The 12,719-nt window shown below is 38.3% G+C and overlaps 1 long non-coding RNA gene across 10 annotated transcripts in view; it reads left to right on the top strand.

Annotated features, from left to right (window-relative positions):
* LOC107054119 overlaps nucleotides 1-12,719 on the top strand; it is a 154,971-nt gene that overhangs the window by 97,165 nt on the left and 45,087 nt on the right. The gene's annotated exons all lie outside the window — the stretch shown is intronic.

Raw genomic sequence — 12,719 nt, 5'->3', positions numbered from 1 at the left:
GGAAAGGCTCCTTGTAAAGATCTGTGAAGAGACCAAGACTCTCAGGTTACAGCCTGTGTAATCAACTCCTTCATAATGAGAGTCAATATGGATACTTTAGAACAAATATCTGTCAGGTCAGATCATACACATTCCTGAGCAAGAGGGGAATCTGTAAAGGTAGAAGTGCAAGAACCAAAGATCTTAATTTTGCATTTTAGATGTGCTGGTTGATTTTCAAGGATTCTGTGGAATTTGATGTATCGTGTTATTAGGTTAGCACAATTATCCTGAAACCACTTACAGGCATCGCTGACAAATACAGCTCTTGGAAGTGTGATTTTGAGAAGACACTCTGTGTTTCTCAAGTGTCTTCTTCAGTAGTACTTGAGCAATTGACGCTGTAGAGTAATAAGACTTCATCTCCAGACTGTTAAGAATTAGCCAAGCAATCATTTCTTGAGCTCTAGTTCTATATAAATATTTAGGGGCTTTTGTGCTACAGTCACACTTGAGCTTGAAAGGAATATGCCATGGTGGCAACTGCTCAGCAATGGCTGTATTTCTATGGGATTTTTCAGGCAGATGTTAGAGCGCTTTGCCAGGCAGATGTGATGTTTATTCTGTTCAAGTGCCAAGCTGGCCTGCAGCCCTATGGCTGCAGCAGTACAGCGCTGAGCCTGAGATAATATACTCTGCTTTCAGCAGGCCTTATTAGTTTGGGCTCAGTGCCACACTAACCGCGGCTCTGCTCTGGAGCAGACTTGTGCCCAGCTGGCAGGGAGTGTGGTGAGAGTTTATCTCACGTTAAATGTAGACTTACCCAGTATCTCTTTCTCTCCCTAAAAGCCTAACACAAGTCCCAGTGGATCAAAGGAATGATCCCTATGTCTTTCAGTAGTCTTTGGATCAGACCATGATAGAAGAACTCATTTGCCCCAGAATTAGAGTACGCTGCCACCAGCCTGAGTTCAGGATGGGTTTATCTGCATCACGCTGTTCTGATATTTTCTCCTATGTTACAGTGCATTATCTTTTCCTCTGCAATTGCAGCCACTGCATTATCACTTCATTTTAGTAGTTCAACTATGACTATTTTCAGTCTGTTTTAACCTCCTACAGCCGATAAATTCTGAATGCCTAGTGAACCAAATCTGACACCAAATATTGATTCTGAACCAAATCTGACATGAGAGAGGTGAGCTGAGGTTAAGTTCCTGAAACGTTCATGAAAATAGGCAGCTCTGGTAAAGATGAGGAGAAGCAATGTTGTTGCTTATCAGTCAAGGAATAGTGGCAATATGGTCTAAGTTTGCTGGGATTAGAGCATCAACTTGAATACACTCAGGGAAAAGGAAGAGCTCATGAGGCTTTATTCAACCTGTAGTAACGCAGTGACTTATTCAGTAGGTTTTCTGAAACATATATTTAATATATATGTTTCATATATATTAATATATATATTTCTGTTAACTTCAGTAGAAATGGGATTAGTTAAGAGTGTGTTAGGACAGGGGACTGTTGAAAACAGTAATATTTTGTCCAAGCTGCTAGGAGATTCACCCATTATTGCACTGTTCATCTTACCGTGTGGCTGAAGCTGATGAGGGCTAACATTATGATTGTTTTTCTTTGTGTTTAATTTTGCAGTTTTGGAATTAGTGTATTTAGTCTTGCCACCCACAAGACATAATTTTGGAGTTAAGCATTCTGAGCTTAACATTTAGGCAGAAGTGCCATTTGTAAAACCTCTAGCAAAATTTACAGCAGCTCTGTGCACAGTTGGTGCAGCACAGCTTCCAGCCAGGCTGCTGTTTGGATGTATCTGCCATGATTTCTAGTTATCTCAGCCAACAAGTGTGAACAGGAAACCTGGACTAGTACCACAGCACTAATTGTAAGAGTCAACTAGTGCTCAGAATGAATTTTAATTAAAAAATAAATCAAATCAATCACTGTGAGCGAGAGCCACGGATACAGTATGACAAACTCTTGCCTGGAGTTAATGTTTATGGGTAGTTTTATAAGCTGTTGAAAAGCAGGACGTATTGCTACACCCTGAAATATAATGGTGTCAGTGGCTGCTGCTATAATAAACTGCAGAGCCTCTTCCCAACCTTTTGGATTAAGCAATAAAAGAAAATGATTAAGAGGGCAATTCCATCATTTTTCTTTTGTTGAATAAAACACTGTTTTTCTTCCTGACTTGCTAACAGAGACAGCCATGAAAATGAATGATTTGGCTTCACCCAAAATGATGGATAATCCTGGTAGAAGAGCATGACAATGATAGACAGACCTCTTCTGAAGGAAGAGGTAATAGAAAAGACTGACACTTTGATAGGCACCATGATGAACACGGCCCCTGGGGCTGTGAGTTAATAGGTTAAGAGAAGTGTTCTGGCACTCTCAGCCCCTTCCGTGTCTGTGCTCCTCTTAGAGCTCCTTCAGCACCAACCTAAGTAATGTATTGGACTGAGGATCCATCCATCTTGTAACTCATCCATGCACTTTTTTGCATATTTCTTAGTGTTGTCACAGAACACATAATGAAACTACTTTCTTTACATAAATGAGATACAGAAAATGCCCACTCTGCCCAATTCTATTTACGTTTCCCTCTTCAATCTCTTAGACATTGCTTGCAGGTAATGTAATGCCCTAAGGCTATAGCACATGTTGGGTTTAATCACCTGTGAAATACGTTGTCACAATGTCCTGCTGAAGTTGATGGTGGGCCATGTTCTGAGGTTAACTAAACCAGAAGAGAGCCCAAGTAGTTTCACTGACATCAACAAAATATGTGGCCAGTTTCTTGGTGTTCATTGTTATATCATTTCCTTTTCCCTTTTTTTCCCCATCACCTTTAATCTTTCATTGATAGGATTCTGATCACCTACTAACCCAAATATTTCAATGATATGACAGTAAGAAACTGAGATTTACTTAAGTGACTTTTAATTAGTTATAGCACTTTTTAATGGTGATTTTTTTATCTGGACGTCTGTAACTTTTTCCTGATAAAAACAAAGTTACTTATCTGTTAATGGATATTTCATTATTTGTTCATATCTTTGTTTTTTTCATTACTGATGTCTGTTCTGAGGTTGTTTTTGCCAGCCTCATTATCTTGGCCTAAAAATTAAAGTAACATATACTTTTACCAGGTTTATTTACACCTTTGCATTGTGGAGTGTTTTGAAATGAATGAACATTTACTTATCTGGTTTTCAAAACCAACTGCAAGAGTAAGTCTTAACAAGAAGGGTTTGGTACAATGAGTTTGGAAATTTTACATTAAAATTGTTGATAAGCAGTCAAATTAACATGAGAAATAGTAACAGACAAATGAATAATAAAGTGAATAAAAAAACAGAAAACCTATAATGTCAGTAAAGCAAGCTTTACAGCTAAAATAAAGTAAGTTAATATATTTCAGATCAAAGGATGTGAGATCATAGTTGACAGAAAGATTCTCTGTGACTATAATGAGAAGTCATAACCATATACCTGTTTGTGTTGTTAGTAGTAAGCAATAATGTATGGTTTTCTATAAAGGAGAGCAGAGGATAGATCAGCGCCCTGAAATGCTGCATGAACTTGGACAAGCAAAAATCCTTCTCTGTACTTTTCTTTTTCTTATTTATTTTTAATGCTCCCAGGTATAGATTGTCAATATGTCTCTGCTTTCATGTGATAGATTTCTGTATAACCTTAATAGTATATTAGTGTAATCCAAACAAGCTTGAGGTGTGTATTTTGTAAGCAGATAACAAATGCATTTATTGATAGATTTCTAGTCTGGCTCTAGGATACAGTCAAGATGATATAAAATGCCAGGCTCGTATAGAAAAGAAACATACTGTAATTTAAATAGTGTGACTGAACTGTGTACTCGAATGGGAAAATGTTTACATGAACTATTAGCTTTTATGTTGGCTCACTTAATTGAGAAAATTCTTTATTAAGTGTATCTCTTGCTTTCCCTTCATCTCCAAGAACATTTCTGAACTTCAGTTGAACAGTGTAAAATAAATTTGTTGTGGAGTATTATACTGTTATTTATAAGAATATCTATCTGTGCCATTGGTTAAATGTAACCCCATATTTAGTGCAGACCAACTTGGTTTAAATCATCTCTCATTAGATACCTGTGTGTGGTTATCATGCTTCAATGACCCAGCTCCAGGGAGGTTATATGCTGCATCAAATAGAACACCATAAACAGAGAATATAGCTGTGTACTGTATGGATAAATTGACTGCTTGAAATATAGTCCAGAACTAAACCTCATCCCTCATTTTCTGTCTGGCAATAAACTGGTTAATTCTGTCTTTCTCTTGTCGAGCCTATTAAGGTACTTGTCAGGGGACTATGAAGACTTGTGTTAAATTTGCTAATGATCTGTTAAAAAGAGTAGGCACTTATCTTTCTGGAGCAAGTCACTACATGTGTTTTTGTACCCTTATTTTCCCATCTGTAATATAAAAGGAATGATAGGAGTTCCTTTGTAAAATGTCTTTAAGATGCAGAACAAGAAGGAGATGCTGTCCTTCCAAGTGCTAGCATGGTGTGCTGGTATGAGGGAAATGCAAAAAAAAATAGATTGCAGCTCACTGCCTTTTCGGCGTGTGCTGGCTGCATGGCAGTCCTGCCAAGTGGCAGTCCTGTAGCCATAAACACAGTTCAGTCAATAACAGTTATGAGTTGAAGATATTTTGTTAAGCACTGGAATAGGCTCCCCAGGGAGGTGGTTGAGTCACCATCGCTGGATGTGTTTATAAACCATTTGGATGTGGTGCTCAGGGATGTGATTCAGCAGAGCATTGTCGAGGTTAGGGCAGTATGGTCGGGTTGCTGTTGGACTCGATGATCTTTAGGGTCTTTTCCAACCTGAACAATTCTATGATTCTGTATGTCTATTTCTGCAGCACATTGGCATGTATGAGACCCCTTGAACACCTGAGAACAAAAACTGCTTTTGGGATAATATCCACTTCCGTCCATTTTTTTTTAAATTTGTAATATGCCCTCAGTACTGATTATCCTCACAGCTCACTGCTCGTTCCTACCACAACAAAAAAAAGCCAGCTGAGATGAAGCTGTGTTGTAAAAGAGCAGGCCGATCTGAATTTTAAATTGATAGGTGTGCCTGCGTGCACATATATCTCTATTTTAACTGCAGGCAGATATATCAAAAGTGCCAGAGGACTGTGTCATTTACGTATGAAAATTAATTCATAAATCTTTTTTGTATTTACAGCAGTCCTGACAGAGCTTATCAAAAATGAGTTGCCTTATGGAACTATCAATGGATTAATAAAAAGAATCTGATCTAATATTCATGGCACAGGAGACAAATGTAAACGGCCAGGCAGCTTCGTCTTTTTACTGTTAGCGAAATGTTGTTTTTTTCATAACTTTTCCTTGTAGATTTTGTTTTCTCATTTCGTAACTGCTTTAACAAAAGAACTGTGCCATCAATTTTGCTATGTTGCATTATTCATGTGAAAGTATACACACCAAATTCAATCCACAAAGGGAAGAAATACAAAAGAATGTACTATATTATTATTCATATAAAAACAAGAAAGCATTCAAACTCGTGCTGCCCCGTTATATTTATGACCCAATAATATTTTTCAGCTGCGTGGTTCTGAGTGTCCAACGCATCCTGCTGCCCCATGGCTTTAAGGAATCTTAGTATCTAATTGCTTATCCTAATTACCTCTATCGCTTGGGCTGCTAGTTGTAATGAAAATCGTTAATTTATTGTAGAGGAAAATGAAAGTAACATAGTGCTTCTGCAAAAGAATGAGCATAGCCCTGTTAGGTTCCAAAGACGGTTACTGAAAGCTGGTTTGGCGCTGATGGTGTTGAGCTTAAGGGACTTGGGGTGAAGTGTCCTGTGCTCAGCCCCAGAAGCACTCCCACCCAAACTAAGGCCCTGCTCGTTTCCTGCCCTCATTTACCTGTTACCTGCTCCATTCCTCCTGGTGAAGCAGTCAGCAGTAGCAGATGCAAAGTTTATCCCAGAAACCTCTCAATCTCATCCCGCTGTGTGCCTGGAAGTTAATTGAAGTCTGTGTTTCACTGCTGTATAATTTGCATGCTGGTGCTTAGTAACATTTACAGATCAGATTCTCGTTTTGAGAAAAACAGCACGGAGGCAGGGTAGGCAGCTCTGCTGCACCTGGAGTTCCTGCCCTGGAGAGGCCACCTCAGTGCCAGAGCTGCTGTTAGGGTATAGCGGATGTGACATTAAGCTTTTCCAGTCACGACCAGCATGAAATGATCTGCTCAGGTAGTGTTGTCTTCCATTCGAAAGTAATTAGCGTCCTCGATATTGCAGACGTCCCATTTACTTACTTTCTAATTCAGTACTATGCTAAGGACAAATTACTTTCCAACAGTAAATGTCAATGGTTTCATAGCAACCAGAAGTACCTGAGAGCTTTCCTTTAGTATTAAATCCCATCATAACAGTGTCAAGCCTGGTGCCTTCTGCTCATGTTGGTGCTGGAGACTGACTGCATCCAGGCAGCAGAGCAGGGCTCAGGTTTCATTCTGATGGTGCATGCCAGAGCCAGAATTTGAGAGGCTGCCTACTTGTTCTGTCAAAAGTTGGGTGGTTTTAGTTTAATTAATTTCAACAGTGCTCGTATAAGATAGAAGGCTGTTTTAAGTGTGTGGGGTTTTTTTTTGTTGTTTTTTTTTTTAATCATCAGATCTTTACTTTTTTGTAGTGGCTTGATTTCATGCTCAGAAACTGTGAAATGAGATCTTACTGAAAGAAAAACAGTCAATATTAACTACCTTCCAACTACTTTCCTACTGAAGCCCAATAGTAACTAGTACCACAGCATGATCCAATGCATACAATTTGAAATGCAAAAGAAAGCATCTAATTAACATTTTTTATAGTTATTGGAGGTATTACAACCAAATATGTATTCTTAACAATTTGGAGTCAATTTCATGAAGAAATCAGGATATCTGCTGATATATCCTATTTCTGCTTTTACTTCTTTTGTCAAAGGAGAGACATGGCTTCAATACACAAATGAGAACACAAAATAAGAAATTTGTCTTTGTTAGGCTTTGTGTGTGGACAGGAATAAGCTACAGCTGATGAGGGATTTGGTGAAATTAAATATGCCCACTGGGGAAGGCTGTTACTGGATTCATAAGAAAAAGATTGATTTTGAAAAGCTCAGACTGTCATGTGAACGATCACTGGAGTCAGTATTTTTATACAGCAAAGGCATAAAGAAGGGATAAAAACCAGCGAGTTGTTGTTTCTTCATGGAAACAAGTTTACAGAGTGCTTTGAGATGAGGCTGTTGCCCTAAGGTTGGCATGGTGATGATCCTTTCTTTTACTGTATGACTGAACAAATGAACAAATTAAATTTGCACATTACTTGACATTGCCAGAGCTTTTGTTGCTTTTTTAGCTTTCTCTTTTTAGTATGCTTTTCTTTTTGAACATGATTTTATTATCTTAAATGAAAGTGTGGATTTCACACTATATCTCTGCTGTTGCTAGAAGTTTCATTTCCTCACCTTCAGTTAACAACCTTCACTTGTTACTAGCTTATAAAATATATTTTCTATCTACAACCATGTAGGCCCAGTGCACTGGGATGCGTAGAAAATGATTTTTGCCCAATAAAGCATCTCATTGCAGCACACTGTGGCTGTGAGGAGATGTTGTTTGAATGTTGACTGTGTTCTGAATACAGACTGAAACTCTTCATTTAATTTTTTTAAAACCAAGCCAGATTTGGGTGTTGGTAGATAGATGGTGGATGTGGTCCAGTTTGCTTTCACCTAAACCGTTGTATTCTTTTTCCGTGCTAGGAATAAAAACAAGCATTTAAGACTTTGGCAGTGTTGCTTAGCTACGATTGCAGTTATAGATTATAAAATAGACAAAGGATCTTTAAAACATATTTTATGAATTGAACATTTTCATTTCAGACATACTGCTATTTTTGATAAGCCCAAAATTAGAATAGTGTTCTGTGACTGATAATCCATAAGAAATAAATGTAGATAGTTAAGATTTCCAACAGAACTGAAACAAAAAAGTTGCAGAACTAAAGCTGATTTTTGTAAGAATAATAAATCCACAGAAACACAGATTATTGCTCAGATAGAGAGAAGTAGAGCAAACCAATAAGCACACGGATGATCAAAGACGAAGGTGGCCATGAGAAGTAAAGGAAAAATGATGTGAGTATAAATTCATAAGAAGCAGAACAAGAGAGTGTAAGCGTAGAAATGAACTTGAATATTGGAACTTGGGCAGAAAAAACAATTCCCTCAGGCTGCTGTCCATCTGGTGCCCAGCCCGTGGCACACAGACCAAGGTCATCTTAGCAAATATGTAAGCATATTCACAGTAACCTGCATTGTTTTTTTGTGTTTATGTGTTGTTTATTCAATTGGCTGTATTCCATTACAATTATGCACTGATTTCATAAGCTTCTGAATCTGTTCCACTTCTATAATTTCCCGATCTTTCCTCGCAGTAGTTTTACATTTAACCATTTATGGTGACTGTGAGGAGGAAAATCTGAACTCTTTGTCTTTTTATCAGTATTCATAGAACATTCATTGATAGTGTTGTTGATTGCCTTCGAAGTCTGTATCAGGCTGATGGGGAACAGTGCAGTTACGTGACCACGTATTCAACACTAGGCATATTAGAAAGATACCATTGCTGTAACTGCAAACACCAAAACCAGAGTTCTACCATTACTGTAGTAAGTAACATTGAGTTGTCCTTTTCCATTACTTTTCCAAGATTTCATTACTGCAGTCATTCTATTTCCTATACCTAATTGTTTGGGTTTTTTTTCAGAGCTCAACACGTTTTAGTCACTGCAACTTCCATCACTAACCTTTAAGGATTCAGAACAGTGTTCTTCAGCACTTGCTGAATTGTCGCACACTGTATGTCTCTAAATCCATCTCAGTGTTTAATTTCCAATTCCTGATTAGCACTAGCAGCCTCTTCAAGGATGACAGAGAAACATCCCATTTTGTTGATCTCTGCTGCATTCACAACAGCCAAAACAGCATAGGTGCCAATTATATAACCTAAATCTCTTGAGGGATGATCATGTGAAAATGAGTTACGTCACAGATATTATTGATGAAAATGGAGGGATTGGTAGAAAACTTGAAAAAGTAAACCTTCCTAGGATACATTTGCAGCACAAAGATAGAATCCACAGAGGAAAGATGTTATACTGTCTTTAGTGTAAATCTGCACTGGGTAGAAGATGCCACCAGGCACCTTCTCTCCAGATATGAGGAGCTTCCTTGGTTCCAAGTACAGTGGGTGGATTTTGATCTGGAGTTTCCTTCTTCTGTCTGAGAGACAAAACCAACCCATCAGTTCTGGGTGATGTGGCCCTTCAGGCCCAACCCAGCCCGTTTGTTGGGTTCGACCTGCCCACTGGTGGGATACCGGAGATTCCATACAAGACTATCCATGTCCTCGGATCCCAGCTGGCTTTTCCTGAGGGGAATCTGCATGTGGAAGCAGATAGTTCACCTGAGAGTGCAGTTCATTTTTCCAAACTCTTCATAAATCTGAATGTTAGCTTGTGCACCTCGATTTAAATTGAATGTGTTATCTCTTCTTTCTCCCTCATCCTTTATATAGGTACTTCAAGTGTTAGAAATCGTCTCTGTTAGCATTTCTGTCATGCAGAACAAGCATTCTGTCACTGTTGGCAGCTCTTTTTACTACAGGTCTCAAATCTGAATTGAATTTTGTGTAAATTTCATGCTGCGACTTCAGTTGTCTCCCCTGAAGAATGACCACCTGTAATATTGTTTTAGTGAGTAAGTCCTCAAAGAATCCCAAACATAGGGCTTAGTAGTGAAGTTAAAAATCAAGAAGCAGATTTTTGGTGAAAGAGCATTTTATATGACATATTTTGTTACAGTAATTTTAGGCATTTCCTGCCTAAGGAGGAAGGCTAGCTATAAATTTTCAGAGTGCTGACCATTTCCAATGTTCTACGTTCCTAAATATCAGTTCCCAGATCTGAAACCTAGCACTACGTGGTTAGATAATTCTGCTTTTCTAATACGCTTTAAAATACCCTTCACACGTAAGGAAATTTTGGAAATCCAGTAGGTATCACATATGGGATACCAGCTGTAATTCTTCTCGTGTGATATCCCTGTAGAAGATGTAGGAGAAATTCAGGGGAGTCTTTCATTGAATCTGGTGTTGTCCAGGATTTCCCCCACAGAGAACTATTGGTATCTCATTAAAAAGGTGTATCCATTATTAGTTGTTCTCAGCAACTCTTGATTGGGAAAGGGAGGAAAAAAAGAAGATGTAGTTCAAAAACCAGCAATTCTTCTAGAGAAAGGAATCTGACAAAGTTGTTAAAGATTTATGCTTTAGAAAATGTGATAGGAGAGTTTTGCAAAACAGTTCTAAGAACAGATTTTATCATCTTTACCAGGAGAACAGCTAGCAGAGAGTTGCAATTATGTTCCTTGTTAAAGAACGTTAAGTTAATTCATTTCCATGTTGTGACCTGTAATAGTTTAATTTACCTTATACTATTCTGCCTGTTAATACAGGCTGGACAAAAAACACGCTACCTTCCAGTTATGTTAAGTATCTGATTTGTGATGCAGTCTACCTCTGCAATGACTGCGCTGTTTAAATTAATACCAGATCATTATCTGTAGATGGCAGGCAGATGTTGAGGTTATGGTGTTTGTGAACCCTAAGCGCATTTTTTTTCTGTGCAGATCAAGAGCAGTTGCTATATAAATTGAGGATCTAAGGTCTAGGCCTTCTGGCAGTGAATTGGTTTTGTAATTATCTTAGTAATAGTTCTCAATTATTATTCAGTAAAGGTCGTCTTTCCTCTGCTAATGGGTCATGGTACCCTCTAGGGATCCATAGATGGGCCAGTTCTCATTTTTCTCATGTAAATGACTTGCCATCTGTGTGCCAAACAGGTTCATCTAAGGCAGTTCGGAAAACACTGATAATTAATATCAAAGCTGGAAGTTCTGACAAGATTGTAGAATTGTTTTAAATATTTTAAAAGATGGGCTTTGTTTTCTAAAATAATTTAGTCTGTTCAATGCTGTGGACAGATTAGCTGCAATTCTCTTTGCAACAAAATCATTACAAGTCCAGCCTTTTTTTTTTTTTAAACTGCATGTAATCTACCTGCCCATCTTTATCTTTTATCTTCAGTATAATTCAGAAATTTTCTTTGAAACACATGTTAAATTGCTTTTCCTTTGAAATTAATTGCTGTCTTTACCATAGGCATTCAGACAGATTGCTGACATCGCAAACTTCCAATCTTACAGAGTGTTGAAATATTTCCAAGGTCTTTATTTTAAATGTTATATTTTGTCCTTACATATGGTTGAAATGGAAGAACACTGTTACAAGCAAAACTTTTTTCTCAAAAGAGGCATTGACTGTGTATCACAGACTATTTCTCTAGCTGAAAACAGACTTACCCTTTGACAGAAGGTGGTCGTGCTAAATTTTCCTCCCGTGGAGCTCATGTATGTCCTTCTGGCTTGCTTTTCCCATAGTCCGATAAGTTCTGTTGATGGTAATAAACTCACACAGGCTCTGAATCAACAGGCTTAGAAAAATACATGCTACCGCTGCCCTACACTCGCTGTCAGTGCAGTCCAGTCATGTGCCAGAGGAGGTGTGTGGCTGTTATCCACGAATCTCAGTTAAATCTCCCACACTGCTCAAGTGACTGGATTCCCACGGGGCGATCCTGCCTTCCTTTATCCCCATGTGGTCCATTCAATGCGCTGTCTGGGTGTGTTCTCCTCGGTGATGTTACTGTGCCTCTCCTTCCTTTCATTGCGCTTTCAGCAGGTGTTGGTAGCTACTGAACACTGATGCTCTTCCTTCTGCTCCATCTCAACGCTGACCTCCCTGCCTCTTTTTCTGCCCCATTGTATTCATTTCTGCTGCGTGAGTGCCTGGTGAAGTTATTTTCCTAGCCACAATTATTAGACTTGCACAAAACTTCTTTATTCCTTTCACTACATCGTGTTTACATTGCAAGCTATGCTAACAATGAATAAAATGAAAAAGTTAACAAAACTGATAAAGTCATCATTTGCTTCTACTCTATTGTAATAGCCATGATGTAATTGGCGCTGTTTCATATAAAATTACCATATAAATTGTGCCATCCAAATCTGCAACAGAAACAGCAACAGTACTTACAATAAATGGCAAATCCCTGTTAATTATTGATAGCCCAATGAGCAAACCATTATAATTCATTCTTATTATTCATTATTAATAACTCTTATTTAGTATTCATTGCATAAGGATCAATTATGATTAACTGTTCTAAAAATGGATGGACCACGTGAACACCTCTATTTCAGGGTCTTTTCCATTGAAGAAATGCCTTTCTGTATAAAAACACTGTGCAATCAGCAGGACAAAGCATGACTGTGCCTAAGCATCCAGTCCAGTGTCCTTACCCCAGTGTCTGTAAGATAGTGGTACAATCTCTGTCAGAGGCACTTAGGAATGTTTTTTTTGGAAGCCATTACTTACCCCTAATGCACTTATGAAGTGAAGTGTGCTGTTAGGTGAAAACAGCGGGGTTTTTATCTGTTACCTGTGGATGTTCATGAAATGTTCTAGTCTGTATTTGAAATGTTTTGATCCTTTAGGATAAAGAGTGTACTACAGGC

Source organism: Gallus gallus, chromosome 9, assembly GCF_016699485.2.
Source record: "Gallus gallus isolate bGalGal1 chromosome 9, bGalGal1.mat.broiler.GRCg7b, whole genome shotgun sequence".
NCBI lineage: Eukaryota > Metazoa > Chordata > Aves > Galliformes > Phasianidae > Gallus > Gallus gallus.
The sequence above is the reverse complement of the archived record's forward strand: the minus strand, read 5'-3'. Positions and strand labels throughout refer to the sequence as shown.